Below are 23,524 nucleotides of genomic sequence, written 5' to 3' on the forward strand. Positions count from 1 at the left end.
AAGAGATTGATTTCTTGGCAATATTTTCTATCCTTGTGCCCCATGCTGCCAGCAGCTGGGTCAAAAATATACTCAGCATTGCTCTTGTGCTTGGCAGTTATAGTTGTGACCATGTTAATTACCATCTTGTCTTATAACACAATGGGAGCACTACATGGTACTGAGAGTGATTATAGCCTTGCCTTCTGCAGAACAACTTTATTGGAAGCCATGAGTAATTTGTAATTAAAGAAGAAGTTCCAATCATTCATGGCAAATATATCTTTCTTCTACCATAAAATTCTATTTTCTTTTATTTTAATTAGCTATTTTGCAAGTCAGGTAAGTCTAGGGATGAGATTCTAAAATTCTTTTGTTGTGTGGCCTGCAACAGTTTGGGATGAGAAAATACATTGTAGTGTGACATTAATACAAAATGTTTAAATATGTGCAGCAGTGCATGTTAATGCAAAATAATTCATCTTTCCATTTTTCATAAGATATATTTTATTTTTAGTTATGTCTTTATGGTTGTGTTTGTGTGTGGGAATGTTAATGTGTGAGCTCAGGTGCCCACAGAATTCAGAAGAGGTTGTCAGGTCCCCTAGAACTGGCATTGCAGATATTTGTGTTTCCCAGCTTGGCTGGTAGGAAGTAACTTTGGTCCTCTGCAACAACAGTACCCATAGCCATCTTTCCACTTAACCACTTTCCATTCTTAACCACTGAGCCATCTTTCTAGCCCCGTGTTTTCACATTTACAATATATTCTCTTTAGGAGAGAATGAAGCATGAATTGCAACTTGATGAATTAGGATGTAGAAAATGGACAACCATGAAATCATTCTGTAGATCCAAGTGCACTATACCAGCAGAGCAGGAGAACTCTCCCATGTGTCCAGTAGCAATCATTTAAAACTGCTGTAGCACCCCATTGCTCAAAGAGAATATACTTCTGAAATTTATAATACATTCACTCTTCTTTTTAAGTTTTAAATAGAAATACAGATTTCAATATGCTCCAATGCAATTGACTCGTAGAAATGAATTATTTCAATAAAAAATTTAGTTTATCTCGGTTCTTTGGCTGAATGTTGTTAGGGAGACTTATCATTTCATTACAGTGAACTCATCTTCACTAATTCTTTTGTTGGAGCATTTCATAAACTACCTTGTATTTAAGTGCTTGTAAATATTTGGACTTCATCAAGTTTGAGTGTTTATTAATAATATGCATATATGTATTTATATCCATACATATGTACGTACATTTTGCCATACATATGGAGGAGTAGAATTCCTCTTCTAATTTGTGCATATATTCAGTTCTACTACTGTGTTCCAAACTATCTCCAGAATGTTTAGCCCAGTTAAAAAAATCTCATCTGCTTTGTCAAGCAGCTTTCTGTATCCTTGATAGTTTTGTTGGTATCTAAACATCTTGTGATTTCTTTATCTTTCAAGGTATGTCACTTTTCACTTGCATGTCCCTGTTGACTTCCCAGATTGAAATGATTTCATACATTTACAGTCTACTAGGGAAGTCCTTATCATGAATCCCATCCAGTGTCTTAGTTTCTTCTGGATTGATTAACTTTTATTTTTAGAAACATGGCTCCTCATATATTCAGATATGTGCATTATATTTCTCCAGTACATGTTTTAATCTTTCTCTTCTTTTATGATACTTTTTTTTTTTTTTTTTTTGGTTTTTCGAGACAGGGTTTCTCTGTGTAGCTTTGCGCCTTTCCTGGATCTCACTCTGTAGCCCAGGCTGGCCTCGAACTCACAGAGATCCGCCTGGCTCTGCCTCCCGAGTGCTGGGATTAAAGGCGTGCGCCACCACCGCCCGGCCTTTTATGATACTTTTAAAAGGATGTATGATTGTAATTTTTTGAACCTCGGTTTTCTATTTTTCTTTTACTTTTTAGTATTCCATTTAAAAACGTTTATACTCAAAGGCCATTGAGACATTTTTATAGTATGTCCTAAAATATATAATTTTCCCTTTTACATTTATAACTATATTGAATTGACCAATATTTATATATGATATGAAGCAAAGATATATTTTTACTTTCCCCCAGATTTTATTTGAGTATTTCAGAGATCAATTCATTCTCTTCTTCTATGTGAATAACATTTTAACTATTTGATGTTTCTGGCTTTCAACCTAAATTTTAAGATAATTTATCAAGTTAAACACACAATAATTATAATTTTAAGCATTATGTAAAAGTTGGAGAAGTACTCATCTCTTTTATGAAAAGATATGTAATTTTAAGGATTGTGTAGAAGTTTGAGAAGAACTCATCTCTTCTATGATATGAAGGTCTCTCCATAAATAAACACATTACATACCTGTTTTAATTTAGGTTTCCTTTAGTATTTATTGATAATATTTCATTATTTCCTATGTTACTTGTTACATTTCATAATTTTGATGCTTATTATAATTATTGTATTCTTTAATACTTTTATTTTCTGATCATTTGTTTTCTTCTATGTCAACCTTGTCATTGACTACTTCTATAAAGTAATTTGTTAATTTTAAAAATTTGCATGAGGACTACTTTGTATTCCTATATATGAATATGTGTCATATTCTAGAGCATCATGGAAGACTGGCTAAAAGTAGAGGTTTTCAAGTTTCTGGGTTCCAGTTCTTGCTCTGTCACATCTTGACTAGATCTTCTTTGACTAGGTGACTTGAACTTGCACTATGTTATTTTACTAATTAGACTGTTATACCATCACCTGTCTTAGAGAATTTTTTTGAGCTTTAATTCTGTGCTTAGCTGGGTGAGCTTCCCAGACGTTATCTAGTTATAGTTTTAAAACCAAGACTATGACTGGGGAGATGACTTGGTTGATAAAGTGCATGCCACATAAGCAAGAAGACTGAATTTTCAGTCCCATCATTCATATAAAAATCCAGGTGTAGTGATGGTCTGTAATCTCCATGCTGGGGATTCTGGCCAACCAACCTCACAGAATCAACTCGAGTTCTAGACCTAATGATAGAACCTGTCTTAATATACAATGTCGAGAGTGATTGAAGAAAACATACCATGTCAATCTCTGACATCTAAAAGTACATTTATGGACAGGCACACCCATATCCACATATCCACATACTCATTAATATCACACACACACACACACACACACACACACACACACACACACACACACACACACACGAAAACCAGTAATACATATGTATATTTATTTAAAATAAAAACTATGATGTTCATGTGAAGGCTATGGAACCACGCAACACACAGCATTTTTTGGTTCTTGTGGGAATCCAGCACTAGACCTGGTCTTAGTCTCCAGGGCTTGGACCGCATGTGGCATGTGTGGGATCAATAGTCCTTCAAAGAGAAGCAGCCTGAGCCACCATGTCCTGGCAGTACTGTGGTCTCGTGGCTGAGCAGGGCTGAGTGGGATCAAGTGAAGGTTTATCTGTTTTGTGATGATCAGAAATTGCAGCAGTACACACTGAACCATATTATAGTGTGGAGCAAGAGGTTAGTCAATGAATGCCTCTGGCAGTGGCTTCTACTGCTGACCTGACATGATGTAAGCTCATGGAAGTAACTGGTGGCTTAGGAACTGGTGAACTTTGGCTGCTCTATGGCATCACATTGGTCAGGTTTGTAAATCTTATCTCAGAGAGGAAGACCAAATGTGCTAACCTCCCCCTCAAGTACCTGGCTCAGCAGATAAACATTCCAGACTGGGTTGTTGAATTTGCCACAAGTTAACCCACAAGAAATTGCCCCATATAAATGACTACCGCCGACGTTGCTACTTTGTCCTGAATTGGCTTCAGAAGACATGCTGGAGCCGTCAACTGGAGGACAACCTGAGAGTTGCAAGAGGACCAGAGAGACAGAAGAACATCAAGAAGAGGGAGGTGAAATTGTTGTTGATGACGTAACTGGACGAGAAACCAAAGCCTCAGGATGATGACAAAGATGATGAATTGACTATCGAGGATGATGCAAGCAATAAAAACAATAAAGAGTCAGCTTCTCATCTAGAACCAACTCCAAGACATAAGGAGTTGTATGAAAAGCATGAGAATTGGTGGTATCATATGAAGAGGAGCAGTTTAAGGTTCTGGAGAAATATAGGCATTTACCTCAGGCTGTTAAGGTGTGGAATAACCTTTCCCCATGTGTATCCTGAAAAACTCAAGGGCATTACATGGGAGAAGAGGCATGCTGTGCTGGATGCTTTTCTGGAGCACAGCTTTCTCATTCCCACTTTGGAGCAGTTGCGAGCTTTGCAGACAGTGTATAAAGAAAACATCGACTTGAGTGACGTCTTGGTGCCAAAGCCATTCTCTCAGTCCTGGCAGCCCTTGCTCAAGGTCCTGCCCTCCCAGACCTTCACACAGACCCTGCTGGAAAGGATGTTCTCTGAGTGTCTACCTTGGAGAACTGTGGGATCCGGCCTACATACTTCCTTAGATGGAAAGTTGAACTGATCGGGGCCAACACCAAGATTGGATGGAATGCTTGGAGGTTTTCTGCAAGCCAATGGGAGGCAAGAAAGAGCTAGAGGCTGTTCAGTTGTTCTGCTTCCCTTGATTGGCCCCAGGTGGTTGAGTCCTGCTTGGGTTCACCTTGCTGGGCCAGCCCCCAACTCCTTCAGCTAGTCTTCAAAGTCATGGGACAGGTCTTGCCAGATGGGGAGCAGGAGAAGCTGCTGTGTGTCTGTTCCAATTATACTCAGAATGGAGAGAACGGCATGGCAAAGACAAGCATAGGTCCCTCTTCTACTGGGAAAAGTCCATACACACTGGATACCTTACATCAGGACCTAAAACCATCAGGTGCCAACTGTGAGTCTGGAGAAAACATTCAACAGAAGGAACAAGCCAGCTCTAAGAATGCCAAGCAAGGGGAGGAAAAGGAGAATAAGGAGGAGGAGGAGGAGGAGGAGGAGGAGGAGGAGGAGGAGGAGGAGGAGGAGGAAGAGCAAAATGTCTTGCAAGGTTCAGATGGAGGAAGATGTAGAGGAAAGTGATGACTTGGAATAGGAAGAAGAGGAAGTGGATGAGGATGAAGTTGATGATGAAGATGACGATGATGAAGATGGCAGTGAAGACAGAATGGAGTTGGGCTTTCTCCCTCATGAAGGAATCCTACATTTTTGAGAATACTTGGATCATTTCTCAGAAAAGTGAAGCTTTGCAAGGTTCAGCATGGCAAGTAAGCTCTGAAGATGTGTGATGGGGTACATTCCCTATAGGCCGAATGCCAGGTCAGACTGAGGACCCAACAGACCTTATGTTGGATAATTACGACACCATGTATCCTTTGGACCAACCTATACTAGAGTACCAGCTAGAACCTCTAAAGTCCAGGAGTGGCACTCTGAGTGGTGGAGGCAGCAACAACTCTAGCAGCAGCAGCAGTGGCAACTTGGAGGGCCTTCTCTGGAACCAGAGACAATTGTGTGGGCTCAAAGTAGACCTGTGGCTCTTCTGATGGCTATCCTAATGCAAGTGTCCTTGCGGTCCTGCTGTATTCTCAGCTCAGTCCAGAGTCCATCCATGGTTCAGACTGGATAACCTGGGAGACAGTTCAGGTCAGCTACATCAGTTCAGCTATCTACCACAATGGAAATTTGAATTTTCCCCCAGATTTTCTGTTTTGTTTTGAAAAATAATAAACAGATTTTTGTCATGGTAGAAATAAAATAAGATAAAATAAAAACTACTTAATGATTGTTTTAGTTTACAGAAATGTTGCAAGAATAGTACTCTATATCTGATTTCCTATATTCCTATATTTTATACTAATATGGTACAAGATTAATAATTATATGCTCATGCACCCACATTACTAAGTAAATCCATGGATACACATGCATTATTACTAAGTAAAGTCCATGTTGAGATTTGTGAATTTTCTACTAATACCACTTTACTCATTCCCAGACTCCATCCTAGACACCACAATGCATTAGTTGTGATGTTTCTTGTAGCTATTTTAGGCTTTGAAAGTCTTTCCTATTATTTCCTGTTTTCTATAATCTTGACAGTTTATCATATTGGTAAGCTTTTTCATAGGATATGCTTCCCTATGAATTCTGTAAATCTTTACCTCATGCTTGAACTAATAAAGTATTCATTTATTAATTGTTTTTCAAGTTACCATAGTGGTGGCCACATCATGCTCCTTTAATCAGTTTCCATGTCTTAGTTATTTTACTACAACCCAGGATTCTTTTTTCTTTCTTAGTCATCATATAAAAATTTAATTATTAAAAGCATTTAATGAAGATGTCTTAGTGCATTCAGGCTGCTACCACAGGCTGGGTGGTGGTGGTGGGAGCCTTTAATCCCAGCACTCGGGAGGCAGAGCCAGGCGGATCTCTGTGAGTTCGAGGCCAGCCTGGACTACAGAGCAAGATTCAGGACAGGCACCAAAACTACACAGAAAAACCCTGTCTTCAACCCCCCCCCCATAAAAAGAAAAAAATTACCACAGAAAGATTACAAGAAACAAAAATGCATGATTCACACCTATGGGAGGGCTGGTACCATCCTTGTTTAATGAGAGCCTGTTTCCAGATTCAAACTTGGTGGCTTCTTCTTGTGGCATTATATGGCCAAGGATCCTAAGACAGCTTTCAAGGGGCTCTCATTTATCCAAGCATTGATACTCTTCATGGAGACTGTGCTTTTATGACTTTCAACTCCCTACTTCAACTCCCATTCTCCAACTCTCTACTTCCTAATGCTATCAACAACATAACATTTTGGAGGGAAGAAACTTTCATGTACCACAAGAGAACAAGGATAGACCCAAACATTAAGTAGAGGAAGAGAGTCTAAAAAGAGGAGTCTTTATATTCAATGAAAATAACTGTGAACACATTGTATTATAGTGTGAAGTCTGAATGTCATGGTGTTCAGAACAAGCTCTGCCAAGCCCAGAAAGAGGATATCAACAAAATCAGAGAGAGAGAGAGAGAAAGAGAGAGAGAGAGAGAGAGAGAGAGAGAGAGAGAGAGAGAGAGAGAGAGAGAGAGAGTTTGTTTTAAAAAATATGTTTACATGAAACTGTAGAATGGTTGAGCCAATCTCTCTTTGATTGTTGCCCTAAATAAAAAAGGGAGGACGAAGAAGGAGTGGAGAGGTTATACTATAGTCCTAGAAGTTTTCATAAGTCATGCAATTTGAAAACCACTATCTTCTTCAGATTTTTTTTTCCTACTGTGGGATAAATTTAATTTCTTATTAACATGTTGCCTTGTGGATCTGTGACTCATCAAACTGAAGAATTTCAGGAAGCAAGACAGATTGGTTATTTTTGTCAAAAGGAGTCAAATTATATCCCGATTCTGCAGATATGAGTTTGTTGCCCCTCTGCTACTCTCCTTTGTAAATTTCTAATCACCCTCAGCCAGGTACAGAGAACACCCAGCACATCTTGTTCCAATAGGTCAATACAAGCGTCTTTCTCCCTCTGCTTACCAAGAGCGCACCCGCCACTAGCTCTTATAACCTAATCTGCTGTTGCTGGTAAACAGCTTTCAAGAGAGTGGTGCCATGGACCTTTGGCTATCACATGATGCACGATACTTGAAGACTCCCACTGGGAACAATCTATTTTCTCTGTGGTGGCATTGACCTTGGATTAACACCTGCTTTTGGTCCAAATAATGAGATTCTCGGGTGAAATCACACATTTTTACCTCCTCTGATTCAAGAGATGGCAGGGACTGGGTAGGTTATTACCGGACAAAGCAGGGGGCTTTAATTTCCAGACCGCCCCTGCTCTCCTGATAACAGCCATTCGGTCCTCTTGCTTCTAACTAGATCCCAGAAAGACACCTACAAGTTTTAAGGCTACTAAAATATCTTCAAAGCCTCCCATGAGCTCTTTTTAGAAAGTTAAAAAAAAACCCTTATGTATCAAGGTAGGCACATATAACCTGAATTTAAACAGAATAATACCCTTCATCCATTTAAGTGATCTTTTAAACACAGTTTCTGTAAATTGATGATTAGTTTTTTTGATTGTCATAACAAATTACTTCTTAATCTGGTACCCTTAAAAGAGAGAAATTTATTTACTTTGTCCAGCAGGCAGTAAGTCAGAAGTCACAACATTGGCAATGTTATATTTTCCCTCTGATAGTATAAGAAAAATTCTCCTCCTTGATTTTTTTTTTTCTAGTGTTTGGTGGCTCCCAACAGCATTTCATGCTTCTTGATTTAAATTTCATCTGTCATATTTCTGCCTCCATCTTTAGGTACCATGTTCCTCTGTAAAGAAAATATGTATCTCTTCATACAGCTCTCTAGCCTAGATGGTTAAATAAAAGTCTGGCATTGAAGATGTGCAGTGAATATCAATAAAGACAAATACTTGAACAAATAAGATTTTCAGTTCATTGTATATTTTTGTTCTTTATGGTTATATGCTTTCTTGGAGTATTTTTCTTCTTTTATGGCCTAGCAGAGTGAGCTTTTTAGTATTCTTATATTGTCATTTAGTCAGTGGGTTTTTGGTCCATCTTAATCCAGTATTATCTCATTTTACCTTAACTAATTATATGGCTGTAAAGTCTCTTAACCCAAATAAAATCACAGCCCTAGGTTCTGGGTGGATCTGAAATTTTGTAGAACATCTTAAAATCCTGTACTCTTGGCTCCCTTTTCTCAGTTTCAGCAAATTAGGCATAGGTCAGGAGTAGTTAGACAGAGGAGAATGCATGTGGAAGAAATCACTGAGAAATGCTGCCTAAAAGTGAATAGAGAGGGAAAGATTGAAAATCCTAAAACACACCTAGGCTAATTTGTGTCTACCACACATGAGACCCTATATGTGTATATGTAATCATGTTATAAAAAAGCATCTATGGAGATGCTGATTATGATTTTTGTCCCATTACTAACTCCTAGAGATCATTTTATAAACACTAAATTAAGAATGTAGCATGCATTTACATTTGGAATAAAATAAATAGGGAAGACTAGTTATCTATCAAGTAAATATACACATTTGTGAACTTTAGCAAAAATACAGTGTATTGTGTATATATGCATTAATGTGTATCTAAATTAAAATATATTTAAACATATACATATACATTTTAAATATATACACATATTGATATAGTTTGCTTACATCTCTTATCAACATTTTATTATATTAATTATAAAGAGTATCACTCATTTAAAGATTCAGGAAGATATATGTTCTTGAAAAAGTTTAAGATATTTATTTTTTAATTATGTATATGGGTGTGAGTGTAAGTCTGTATGGGTACATGTATGTGTGGTCAATTACCTACAGGAAGCAGAGGCACTGGATCCCCTGGATCTTGAATTACAGGTTGTTATGGGCCACTCTCTGTGAATAGGGAATTGACTGGGAAATCTATCAGAGTGATATATGCTTTTAATCTGATCTGATACATACATCTCCTGAAGCTGAACCATCTTTTCATCTTCAGGATATATATATTTGATATATTTGATATTTGTTATTCATTTTCTATCTTTGTGTTTAAATGCCATTTGATAATTTTTCCTTCACTTATGTACTAGCAGAATTAATTCACTTCATGTGTATATATAACCAACCTTCCAAATCTCCATATATCCTCACCAACACACCCCCTTGCAACTTTTTTTTGATAACTCACTAATTCCAGTTAATACTTTCCACATATGCATGGGTGTGGAGTCATTCATAGACCCTGGAAAACTATCAGTGGCCATATCCCCTAAAAGAGTGAACCTGTGTGATTGGCTTCTCTAGTGTTTCATTTTGTGGTTAGGATGTTAATGTTGGAGGTTAAAAGGGAACATAGGTCCTTCTTTACATTCTGTTCACCTTCTTGACTTTAGTGAACTATCCTCAGTGGAGTTGCTTATAAACAACAAAAGCTGAATGCTCATAGTTCTTAAAGTGGTAGGTCCAAGATCAAGACTTCAACACATCTGATACCTACTGACATATGTAGTTGTTGGGTCCTCAAATGCTAAAAGGGACATGATAGTTCTTAGGGTCCTCTCTTAGAAGCACAGAAATTCTGTTCATGAAGTCTCTGATCACCTTGAAAGGCTCCATATCCAAGTGGTATCTCATTGAGAGTTAGCTTTTGTTGTCTGAATATGAGTCATAACCCAAGGCTATCCCTGTTGAACAGTTGCTCTCCAGCTTGTGATGCTGTTTGAGCAGGTTGTGAACCCTGAGAAGGCAGAGACTTACCAACGGCAGTGGTATCACTGGGTGTGCCTTGAAGATGATAGCCCAGTCCTGCTTCTTGGCTACTCTGCTTCTTGACTGCAGATGGCATGTGACAAGCCCCAAGCCTTGTGCTACCCTGCTTCTTGACAGGTATTTGTTTATGGCAACGAGAAAAGTAACTAATATAGGTTTCAATCTGGGAAATTTGAATAAAAAGAGACATCTAGCCCACAGAATGTGCATGGAGCCTTGCTCCAAACAGGTCTTAAGACCTGGGATGGATGTGTGAAGTTGGTGCAAGGAAGAAACTGTGACCACCTGTTTCAAACAAGTGGCCCTGGATAGCCTGGGGTGTTTAAATTTATACAGTTTCAGTGGTTTGCATGAACACTTTTACAATCTAATTTGTTTCCTTAAGTTTCTAATACTGGTTACAATAATTGACAGTTTGCTCCTTTACCTTATTCCCCTTCCATCCCCCAGCTTTCCCACTTGTAACCATTGCCTACTTGCTTCATAGCTCTCATGTTAGAAGCATAAGCAGTGTTGCAAGCCACAAAGGAAGTTTGCTAACTAGGCACACCTATAGGTAGGACAGTGTGCCCAGTTGGCAGTATATGCAGTTACATTGTCATGCCTCTAGTGGTTAACATTTACTTCTGGTAAGGTCTAAGTTCTCACAATCAACTCACCAGCCAAAGCTGAATCAACACATTCATCATTCTGTACTACTCTGTCTCCTATGGGGATATACAAGGTTTTCCCCTATCATCCTATAAGCAACGTAACTTAAAGTTTACTCTTAAGAGGTGGCACTGCTTACCCCTTATTCTCATGTCCCCTCCTCTCAACTTCTACAGTATTGGCACAGCTATTAGAAATGAGGGCATTGTGGGTCTCCCTGATTCTGCTTCATTCCCTGTTTCTAGACTGTTCCCATTAACTCCTGATATCATCTATTTATTAGTACTTCTCAGAGACTCTTGGGGTTAAAATCATTCTTTCCAGAACAGTTATGTAAATATGTACTATTAAACTTCATGACCTCCTGTGACCCCTTCAGGCCAGCAGTTGGCTAGCATCATGAGAGCAAGGAGAGCAGGTAGCACATGTGCTTCCTGGGTCGTGCCCAGAATCAGGCAGTGAACTGTCCATAGATCTTTGCCAAATGGGTCAGGGTCTCCAGGGCCTTGCCACAAGGAGATCCATTCCTGCTACTCTCGGGCCTTGTTCCCCAAAGAAGTTACATGGCTCCCATCAAGAATGCTATCCCTGCTCCCCAAACCCATGTCCTTTTCATATATGAAACAAAATTGTTCCCATTTCAATAGCTCCAATGTCTTAGCTAATAGGTCTAAAGTCAAGTTTCTTCCAAGCCTTGTCCAAAACAAATATTCAAGATACTCAAACTATAATTTATCCAAAGTTAAATACTCCTGTAGCTGTGAACTTGTGAAATCAAACAAGTTATTTGCTTCCAAAATAAGATGTTTGTGTAGGCAAAGGCTAGACATTCACATTCCAAAGGAAAGAAATATGAAAGTAAGGAGAATATGACCTCAGCAGTCTAGAAATCATAAAGCTGAAATTAATCTTTTGCTTGATGTTTTCCCCTTCCGACCTCCACTGCTACCTTCTGGACATACTAGGTACTTGTAGATTTTCTAGCTGGCAGTGAGTTCATTAAGGCTCTGAGCAGCTCTACCTTCAATACACCAGGTAGCTTCAGCCTGTGGCAACCCTGTGTTATGGCTTCCCTCTAATGTATTTCTCCACAGCAGCTGTTAATTGTGTGTCTCTGCTGTGTCCCTGTGGGTCTTCTGTGCTGGGATCATTTGCTGATGTCTTTAACACCATGAGTTTGGGGACATTTCTATCCTTATTGTTTTGCTTGGCACTGGAATATAGTATCTCTATAGTCACTGCTAGTTACATTCCCTATGTGTAGAATCTCTACGATAACCCTGTAGTATGGGACACTTGTACTCTAACACTGAGATGGAGAAATATCTCTGAAATGCATTTGGGTTTATTTTTCTAATCTTGCTCACAGTAGGTCCTGGCTTCTGCGTAGAATGCTGATTAATCTTACCTCGTTTGCTTATGAGACTTCATCAGATTGGACTTAATTAAAATTATGTTTACAAAAATTCTTTTTACAATCAGTTATGTAGTGATTTCTCAAAGCATACTATGACCACTAGAGTCATGGGACAGAAATTACCATGGCAGTGTATTGAAGACCTTGACCTCTCAGTAAGCAATCAAGTGAATGAAATAAATAATCCAGAATATCACTTTTCCCAAGGCTCAGGGATCATTGTAGATGAGAAGGTGAAAAAAAGAACAAGAGCTGGAGGATCTTCACTTCGGAGAGCTTTAAAAAGAAAAAAAAGAAAACAGTTAAGCAGATCAAGCTACACAACTGTCTGGCTATGCAGAGGGCCTAATCCAGTCCCATGGAGGCTCCACAGCTATTGATTTAAATTTCATGAGTTCTCACTAGTTTGGTTTGGTTGTCTCTGTAGGTTTCCCCATCATGATCTTGACGCCCCTTGCTCATAGAATCCCTCTTCTCTCTCTTCAACTGGACTCCTCTTAATGGCTACCAAGTGAGTTCCAGGAAAGGCGCAAAGCTACACAGAGAAACCCTGTCTCGAAAAAACCAAAACAAACAAACAAACAAACAAACAAAAAACAAATAAATAAATAAATAAAAAGAATAAACAAAACAGATGTTTCTCCCTCCCTTTGTTGTCCCTTCACTGTGATGTATAGTTGCAGCTACATTAACACATTTTGTTCAGTTCCTATGTACTCATCTTTTGGGATATCAATGAAATTCTCTTAAGTTTATGTCTGGATTTATCTTATAGGCTACATCTAGTATCTATCACTAAATAAGAGCATAGATCACACATTCACTCTCTCCCCATTCTAGAGTCAATTTTAATAATTTTTTCCATTAGGACATTTATGACTTTAAATAATATTCTTCAACTAATTGCTCCTTGTACATGTGACTTAGGAGAACTCATTGACCTCACATTGTATGAGATAAGGAAGTGTGTTTCCTTATTTAGTTTTTCACGCTTTTCCATTTCCTAAAATCTGTTGGCCACACCATTGTTTGATGTTGTCAGTTTCTGTTCGGTTTTATCTTGTCACATTTGATCTTGTCTTCTTTTTTGCCTTAAAAGTTTATTTTAAAAAGTTAAAAACAAATGAACCTTATAAAACATGAGGTATTATGTAAAAGTGTTGACTATTATGAACAAACAATATTAATCCGTGTGAGTATTATTTCAGTTAAAATTATTCTAAAGGGACCCATTGGCAACGGCACATAATCCTACAAAATTGATGCTATACTAAACAAGAGAAAGGAATTCTTAATCATGCTACATTTTAGTGTGTCAGTATGAGGTCTATGGTTTCTTATGTATTTGGTCTTTGTTCTCCAAGTAGTTTCCAAATCTGTTTCTTCTTTATTACTAGCAAGAAAATACCCTGTGATGTTAATCTTATTAGTAAGACATTTAAAGATATTAATCATCTTGATTGTTGAATTATATATATATATATATGTATTTCCCTTAAGGAGATTTTTTTATAACATTTTCAGATCTTATGTTTTGGATTGATTGACAGCTCAAAGGCTCTTTTTTAAAGTCCTAAATCATTCCATTTACTTCCTTTTATTTCTTTCTCAACTTAGAGGGACATGAACTTGAGTAATTTCATTTTATGAAGAATGCCAGTGTGGAAATAATTCTTAATACAAAATCCCTTTCATTTCTCCTCATATTTGTTTGAGGTCAGTCAACAGCATCCCTGGTCCACATTAAATTTCCCTCAGAATTTCCAGAGTCACTGCTCTTCGATCTGATCTCTCAGTACTCAGCTTTGCTTCATTCCAGTCACATTTTTTTTTTCCTTCATGGATAGTCTGGATTTTCTTTTCAGGAAATTTTAAGCATATCCCTTTCATTTTGGTGCTGACATTGGACCATGGTATCAACATGTATATTTATTTTTATCTCCCCTTTGATATAAAGTAGGCTCTTTTTATCCTCTGTGTTTAGCTTATATTTCATTCTTCTAAACTTTAAATCTTCATTGTATTTCTAATACCAATATCTATTTTTCTTTTGCACCTATTTGTGTATATATTTATTCTCCCTCTCCCAATTTTTGTAACATTATTAGGACTAGTTTTAAATGGAGTTTGTCTTTCTTGAATTATTCTCAGTTAAATAATTGACATGATGTTATATTTTATTTTATGATTTTTTATTAAAACACTAGTATATATTCAATTATTTATTTATTGAATGTTTCTTAAGTAAAAATTGAGCTGAAGGTTCTCTAAATAGAAGAAAGTAAAAAAAATCTCTATTCTTATATTATTGGGTTAAACATAAAATATTTTGATTTTGGGAGAAATTTCTTTAACTCTGGCTAATCTATATTTGCCTCATTATTTTTTTTCTAGTGAAATTAAAACTTTAGATATCAGATTTTTTTTTTTTTTTTTTGCTTTTTCGAGACAGGGTTTCTCTGTGTAGCTTTGTGCCTTTCCTGGAACTCACTTGGTAGCCCAGGCTGGCCTCGAACTCACAGAGATCCGCCTGGCTCTGCCTCCCGAGTGCTGGGATTAAAGGCGTGCGCCACCACCGCCTGGCAGATATCAGATTTTTTAAGTTAAAACTTATTTTACTTTCATTTTTTTATTGGTCTCTAATTTTATAGTTTCAACAACTAGTCTTCTTTATTCATGTTCTCAAGTTTTATTGTTTTAATAATGCCAAATTAGCTAATTATTGTCTTAAAACCTTATTAAAAAACCTTTAATTTTTTTCATTTTTAAATGTTTTTTATTTTGTTGAGAATTTCATATATGTATACAAAATATTTTTATATTTACCCCCTCCTCTTTTTTTTCATGAATAAAGTATCTGGCTTTATTAGGTTTCTTAAAGACCTTGATCAGGGGCTGTCTTCTTTTAATTTTTTTTTTTATTTTGCAATACAATTCAGTTCTACATATCAGCCATGGATTCCCTTGTTCTCCCCTCTCCCGCCCCCCTCATCTTCCCCCCAGCCCACCCCCCATTCCCACCTCCTCCCGGGCAAAGCCTCCCCCACGGACTGAGATCAACCTGGTAGACTCAGTCCAGGCAGGTCCAGTCCCCTCCTCCCAGACCGAGCCAAGTGACCCTGCATAGAGAGAGAGACTTCCTGAATCTAAAAACCTTCAATTTTATTATGCAAAGATTTACAGAGCCATGCATAAAAGCATCGAATATGACTGTTGATGAAAAAGAAGAAAACCTAAGGAGAAAGCTATACTGACTGCTCTTGAATGTAGAGACTAAAACTCTATGGGTGTTGACATGCTGGAGGACAGAATAGAAAGGTACCCACTACACCCTTCCTTCCATACTCTCCATCAGTAGAACCAGTGTATACAAGATTTTTCATTTTCTTTCTATAGTAGTAATGTTCTCAAATGCCCATCACAACATATTCTTCCTCTTCTAAACAATGAGTTCTCCAGAGAACACCGCCCGACTGCGCTACGTCTTCCCCAGACCCTGCAACCTACCTATCCCTTCATTTGTAAGTTACGCCACTAAATAAATCTCCCTTTTAACTAGGTGGAGTGGCCTTAATAATTTCACTAATAAACCCACACTTTTTTTTTGTTTTTGTTTTTGTTTTTCACGACAGGGTTTCTCTGTGTAGTTTTAGTGCCTGTCCTGGAACTAGCTTTGAAGACCAGACTGGCCTTGAACTCACAGAGATCTGCTTGGCTCTACCTCCCAAGTGCTGGGATTAAAGCATGCGCCACCACTGCCCGGCGAGCCCACACTTTTTAAAAAGGTATCTTTTTTAAAAAGATTTATTTATTTATTTTATGTATATGAGTTCTCTACCTGCTCTTATGCCTTTATGCAAGAAGAGGGCATCAGACCCACTAGAGATGGTTGTGAGCCACCAAGTAATTGAACTTGGGACCTCCGGAAGAGCAGTCAATGCTCTTTACAATTGAGCCATCTCTCCAGCCCGAACCTACTCTTTTTTGATAGAAACTTTTTTTTTTGGAGGTGGGGGGACCACAACACTGTGGTACATGGCATTCCAAGAGTTATATTTCACTCCTAATTCATTCATTTACTATGGTGAGAGTAATCCCCTACTTTAGTTGGGTGGTCCTGTATACTTTATTATGAGCTTTCTAAGCATCGATTACTAGGTTTCTGTGGTTAACATGAATTGGACACAAGGATATCATTTCAGATTGGTTTGGAATTTTTGCAGATCAATTTCCAAAGCATTTTGAAGTTGAAGAAGAGGCAGCCATGGAGTACTCTCTGATAAGAGTCTGATTTTGTCATTTAGTGCTGATAAAAACTCATCTTAATTTTTCTAAGGAAGAAAGCATACTTTAATTCTAAAGCCCAGATTAGGTTGGCTGCTGAGACTGTTTTTAGAGGATCATTGGGGAACATTTAGAATTGAGGAACCCAGGTAAATGGAGACTGTGAACTTGGTGTTTGCCCATTCAGTAGAGACTTTATATAAGCCAGAACTAAATTCAGAATGCTTTTCAAAGATGTGAAAAACTAAGAATTTTCAAATCTCTCAAGTATCATTGTTCAATTTGTGATTTTGAAATGCTAAACACTGAATCGATGCTTTTCTGCCATTGGTAAAGTTTTGAGCTTTGGGCCTGGTTAATGGCAGAGTCTCTCTTAATAGTGATATGCTACCCAAGAAAAGACAATGATTAGTCTCAGAACAGACATTGCAGAAAACTGGGGCTCAGCTTTCAAACAGTCGTCAGGCTCCTTCTTTACCTCTTCGATGGTGATGGAGTCACCTGTCTACATGGCATTAGTTCTGTTACTTGGGTAAATGATGCATGCCAGGAAGTAGGACTTATAATAGTCAGTGTCCTTTCTGAACAACAGTCCAGATGTAGTGAAGATGAAAGTGAGCATGTGACTTGCTAGGACAGACACAGAATCCTATCACAGTGCCAACAAGATATACTTTGTGCTAGTTCACTTGAAAATTTTTGTCCTTCAAACTAGAATGTTTCTTATTATTTTAGGTTATACATTTGTGGTTGTGCATGTATTCTTCAACAAAAATAGGGTCCTCAAGTCTCTACTGATATTTAGTCATTTGGTCATGTTTTCGATTATGAATTATTTTTTGATAGGCTAATGTATAATTATTTAATATATATTAGTAGCTATTATACAGGTCTCTTTGAACTTAGTGTAAACCAGTTTTTGATTAAAAAGGGAGAAACAGTACATTAAATCCTCTAGTGTATCTTACACATAAATTTTATTTAGAAAAAAGCATATGATCTCTAATAACACTATAGATGCTATTATGAATGAATAATATTTCTTAACATTTTGTAGAATTTGTCAGTGCACAGTGGGCTCACAGTTTATAAAATCTAGGTTGGATAGAATTCCTGTCATGAGATGGATATCCTAGTGATTGCAACTGCCTGTCCGTAACTTTGGAAAACCTATTGATATGTCCAGGCTTAACAAATACTATATGATGGAAATGATTTATTGCAAAAATTATTTGAATTGCCCTGATAACTTATTTTAAAATGATTATCAGACATTATTATGAGAAAATAAACAAAATGATGTGAGCAGCTTTTTAAACAATATTTTAAAATTTATTCTTTGAAATTTTCCTACATGTATACAATATATTTTGATCATATATACATACTTTCCTTTCCAAGTCTCCCAAATTGTCTTCCCTCAACAGATATCCTTTCCAATTTTATGTCCACCTTTTTCTTTGCTTTCATTCTTTTTTTTTTAAAAAAACAAACCTCTTTTTCTCATATATTACTTCTCTGTCAGTTTCCCCTCCATAGACTCCTCCCATATGCTCTTTCCTTTTGCCCAGAACTTCTCTTCCTTTTTTTCCAGATAAAAGCAGGTCTTACAGGGATATTAACTGACCATGGCATAAAAATTTACAGTAATACTTGGCACAAATGCTCATATCAAGATTGGGTGAGGCAACCCAGTAGGAGGAAAAGGGTTACAATAGAAGACAGAAGAGTCAGAGACACCCCCCTTCCCCACTCCCACTGTTAAGACACCCACAAAACCATAAAGTCTTTATGATGACGATTGGGTTAGGCACCAATCTATGAGTATAGCAGAGTATTATTAGGGATAGTTTTATTGATTTTCTTTTCTATCCTAGGTCTCTGGACTGTGACCTCATTTTTTTCTAAGCCACTGATCCAATTAGTACTGCTTTTATGCTCTATACTATTGTCTACTTGTCCATTTACTAGAGCATAGGTAACCTGCCAGGAGCTACATCCCCTCCCCCCCCGCCAAAAAATGAATATCCCTCTCCCAGTATCCACCAACTGCTCATATCATATCAGCTAGGGGTGCCTTTCCCCAATCCATGTAGAAATTTTATTGCACTTGATCATGTCCAGATAACCACAGATGATGTGAGTTCATGAGGATAACATCCGGGTCATGTAAGGAAGTCACCATTCCATTGCTCTCCTCCTCCTCGTCTCCCCGCTCTTATGTTCTTTCTTCTCCCTCTTCCAAGATATTACCCTAGGCTTGGTGGTGGGGAATTGAGAGAGATGTTTCTTTTAGGGCTGAGTACTCAGTCACTTATTTTCAGCACTTTGACCATTATTTGTTAGTCTCTTCATTGACTGATGTACATTGCAATAAGAAGTCTCTCTGACCAATTTTGACAGACAAAAATCTATGTGTATAAACATTATCATTTGTGGTTGATAAATTGTGTACCCCAGTAAACTTATCTGGGGGTCAGAGAACAGAACAACCACTATACTAAACATAGAGTTTAGACAGTGGTAGCACATGCCTTTAATTCTAGCATTCCAGAGGCAGAGATCCATGGATCTCTATGAGTTCAAGGCCACACTGGAAACAGCCAAGCATGGTGGCACATACCTTTAATCCCAGCACTTGTGATCTCACGGCTTGCTTGGGAAAGACACATGCCTTTAATCCCAGGAAGTGATGACAGGAAGCAGAAAGGTGAATAAGGCACGAGGACCAGGAACTAGAGCCTTTTAAGCTTTTAGGCTTTTAGCAGCAGTTCAGCTGAGATCTATTTGAATGAGGACTCAGAGGCTTCCAATTTCAGGAAACAGGATAGTCTGAGAAGTTGGCAAGGTGAGGTTAGCTGTGGCTTCTTCTGTCTAGCTGATCTTTTAAAATTTATCCCAATACCTGGCTCCTGAGTTGTTTTTTTTTATTAATAAGACCTTCTAAGATTCATGTTACAATCATTTAGAAAGCAATTTGATATTATGATCATTTAGTAAAACAATAGTGGGTCTCTTCCTAAGGCTTATGACCACTCCAGTCATGGACTTTTGACTAGCTTTACAGGCATGACTTACTTCCTGTGGGGCAAGATTCAAATCCCATCAGAAAGCAACTGGTTACTTCTACACTAGTCAAGTCAGTATTGTATCACTGGCCATATCTTGTCTGGAAGGTGGGTACTGTAGCATGCAGGATCTAGTGTTAATAAAGACTGTTGTCATCTTTTCTCCCCTACTGTCTTGTGTAGTACCTTCTAGCACTAAGAAAGCTAGCCAGTAGCTACAAAATTTACTGGTAAGTTGGATATTGATTACTCTATGTTCTGTAATCAAAATGTGTGTTGTGTTTGGCAATAGAACCTTACCATCTAGTTATGGTGAGCAATCAAGAGCAATAGTTGTTTGTGGGTTCTGTGGGGGTTTCACTGAACAATAACTACTAGGGTAGTGTCCTGTGCCTGGCACAGAGATTTTCACTTAATTAACCATGAAGCAGTGTTGTCCACTAAGGCTGTGTAAGTACCTCAGTTAAAAATACTATAAAAACAAGCAAACAAAACCCTATGGTTTTAATTAGTCTACAAACTAGAGAAGGGACTGGAGCTGATAGTCTCCCCAGAGCTGATCCAGGGCAAAATAATAGGCACAGAGAAAAGTAAAATTTCTTTCATCTTTTAAAAGATTCTGAGGAAGTTGCTTCACTCCATGACTTGGCACTTGTGGAATGTCACAAGTTAACCTGACTTAAGATGCATGCTTTGCTCACCACAAGGAGCCCCAGTGGAGCTCACACAGGTCTTGTCCATTGTCATTGTTTCTAATTTCACTTAAAATGCAAACAGTTTCTCTGATTATTTTATTAGAACTGTTTTCTTTATAATACTTTACAGAATGATTTTGAGTGAATCATTACCATGATGAGAATTTATTTCTTAAATTGTGTTGTTGGATTAGCTACCTAATTATGTCTGTCAGAGCTGTTATGTTCATTTTTTTTTATTTCCAGGCTCAGTTAAAGAAAATGTCATCTTCCCTGTCATTTCCCTGAACACTTTTCATCATGAGATAGTTGTCGTTAAGTATAATTAATTGTTTGTGCTAAATCTAATTTGCTATTGGAAAGTGTTGTATTTTTCAATTATCATACAGCCAGACCATCTTTATCTAGATGTATGGTAACTCTTCAGATGGGCCTTAATAATTGAAGCAGAATGATTTTGGGATGTTTCAGTGGCACTCCAAGTCTCTATGATGACAATTCCTCCTTTGCTTCTATTCAAGGTTCTAAAACATGAACTGCCTAAATCATAAACCACAAACAATGACATATGGTTTTACATTTATACTTAAAAATAATCACAGTGATCTGGATGACAAGGATCTGAGATGTTTCCTAATGCTGAAAAGACTATGACTCAGAGTCCAGTCTAGTGAAGTCCTGGAGACATCTTAAACTTCAATAAAAGAAACTTGGAACAAATAGATGATTTATCTCCAGACAGACATAACAAATGACTTGAGGTGAAGAAGAGGAGACAGTTCTGTTCCTTAGAAGGCTAATATTTTACTGAAAAGTTGATGTGCTCTGTTTAAAGCAACATATTTCCACAATAGGTACATGAAATGCTTAATATAAAGTTGATTTCTCATTCTAATTTCTCTATTTTTGAGTGAGAAATTGATATTATTAAAACAGCTACCTCTATGGAAATTTTATTCATACCAAAATCAAAACAATAACTCCATTCCTCAAACTTTTCAATCTTTAAATGTTCAACTCTGTAGCATGAATTTTAACAAGTCTTATTAATAAAAACAAACCCAAGGCCAGTTATTGGGGTGAATGCTGGAAGAGCAGAGAGGCAGAACAAGCCACGGCTTCCTCACCTCACAATTCCTCAGCTGATCCTGTTTCCTCAGACTGGAAGCCTCTGTGTCCTTATCCAAATGGATCTCAGCTGAATTGCTGCTCAAAAGCCTGAAAGCTTAACCAGCTCTAGTTCCTGGTCCTCACACCTTATATAGCTTTTTGCTTCCTGCCATCACTTCCTGGGATTAAAGGCCTGAGTCACCATGCCTGGCTGTTTCCAGTGTGGCTTTAAACTCACAGAGATCCAGATGGATCTCTGCCTCCCAAGTGATAGGATTAAAGGCGTGTGTGCCACCATTTTGTGGCCTCTATATCTAGTAGCTGTTCTGTTCTCTGACCCCAGATAAGTTTATTAGGGTGCACAATATTTTGGGGAACATAGTATCACCACACAACTCCATATTTATTTTATTTATTTATTTATTTATTTTTGTTTTTCGAGATAGGGTTTCTCTGTGTAGTTTTGATGCCTGTCCCGGATCTTGCTCTATAGACCAGGCTGGCCTTGAACTCACAGAGATCCACCTGGCTCTGCCTCCTGAGTGCTGGGATTAAAGATGTGTGCCACCACTGCCCATCTTTCAACTTCATATTTTAAAATGTAATCTGCTCCTGTCTCTGAAATGATATCACTGACCCCCAGTTTCATGCTGCCCTATATTATGAATTGAAAAAGTGAGTTCTAAAAATCATTACAGCAGATGACTCTCATTGCTATTAAACATTCTTCACCTGACTGATGGGAGAGATTATACAGAATCATCTCTTGTTTCAGGAGCAGCCATGATTGCCTCTATTCCTCAAGTCTAGTAGAGGCACCAGCAATTCAGAGTGCTCATGTAACATTAGATGCATGAAATTCCATTAACTAAAACTTTTTGAGTGAAAGAAATTGCTATTTTGAGTTAAAATATATAATATATGTATTCTCCTAGCATGCATATAATTGAATATATATAATCATTATATATATCAATCTATACCTATATCTATATCTAGCTATATCTGTATGTATGACTACCTGCTACTTTCACCTGTTTTTCACTTCTGAAATTAATTTTCAAGTTGTGATCAATGGCACCTGGATTGTGATCAAATCAATACTATCCACAAGCCTCTGACAAACATTTGACATCCAAAAAGCAAAAACTGAATTGGTCCAGATGTTTTATACATGAGCTTTCATATACTTTCACTATCTAAAGGGTATTAATGTCTGAAGTGAAGTGTCCCACTACTGTTTCTTATCTACTTATCTCTCTTCTTATCTTTCTAAACAAGGTCTCAAACTGTTACTCAGGTTTGCCTGGAACTCACCAGGGAGGCTTGGTTTGCCACAGATTCCTGATAATCCTCTGGCTTCATCTTCTATGTTCAGGAATTATGGATGTGAGCTACCATATTCAACTCTCTTAAACTTTTAGATCATAAAAAACAAGGACAGTTGAAGAGAGGGAAGAGGGATTCTATGAGCAAGGGGCATCAAGGTTATATTGGGGAATCCGACAGAGACAACCATTCCAAGTTAGTGGGAGCTCATGAACTTTAGACCAACAGCTGTGGAGCCTCCATGAGACTGGACTAGGCCCTCTGTATAAGTGAGACAGTTGTGTAGATTGATTTGCTTAAGGAGCCTTCTGGCAGTAGGATCAGGATCCATCCCTGGTGCATGAGCTGGCTCTCTGGAGCCCACTGCCTATGGTGGGATACCTTGCACAACCTTGGTGCAGGGAAAGGGCCTAGGATCTCCCTCAAATGAATTTACCAGGCTCTGCTGACTCCCCATGGGAAGTCTTACCCTTTCGGAGGAAGGAATTGTGGTGATACTTTATTCGTGCTGAAATATGGTGATATTTTATTTGTGCTTTAATAAATAAAGCTTGCCTGGAAATCAGAGGAAAAAGGCCAATCATTATAAGTAAACAAAGAAGTGTTAGCACACACGCTTAATCCTATCACTAGGCAGGCAGGATCTCTGTGAGTTCAAGGCCACACTAGAAACAGATCCAGGTGTGGTGGCACACACCTTAAATTACAAAACTAGTTAACCATGGAGGTCTG

At 37.9% G+C, this 23,524-nt stretch overlaps 1 protein-coding gene and 1 pseudogene across 1 annotated transcript in view; one reads left to right on the top strand and one right to left on the bottom strand.

Annotated features, from left to right (window-relative positions):
* The window catches only part of LOC128108760 (ribosomal biogenesis protein LAS1L-like), a 67,363-nt pseudogene extending 58,456 nt beyond the window's left edge, over positions 1-8,907 (top strand).
* The window catches only part of Gnpda2 (glucosamine-6-phosphate deaminase 2), a 116,235-nt gene that overhangs the window by 78,865 nt on the left and 13,846 nt on the right, over positions 1-23,524 (bottom strand). The gene's annotated exons all lie outside the window — the stretch shown is intronic.

Source organism: Peromyscus californicus, unplaced genomic scaffold (assembly GCF_007827085.1).
Source record: "Peromyscus californicus insignis strain IS unplaced genomic scaffold, ASM782708v3 Scaffold_13__1_contigs__length_99412109, whole genome shotgun sequence".
Lineage (NCBI taxonomy): Eukaryota > Metazoa > Chordata > Mammalia > Rodentia > Cricetidae > Peromyscus > Peromyscus californicus.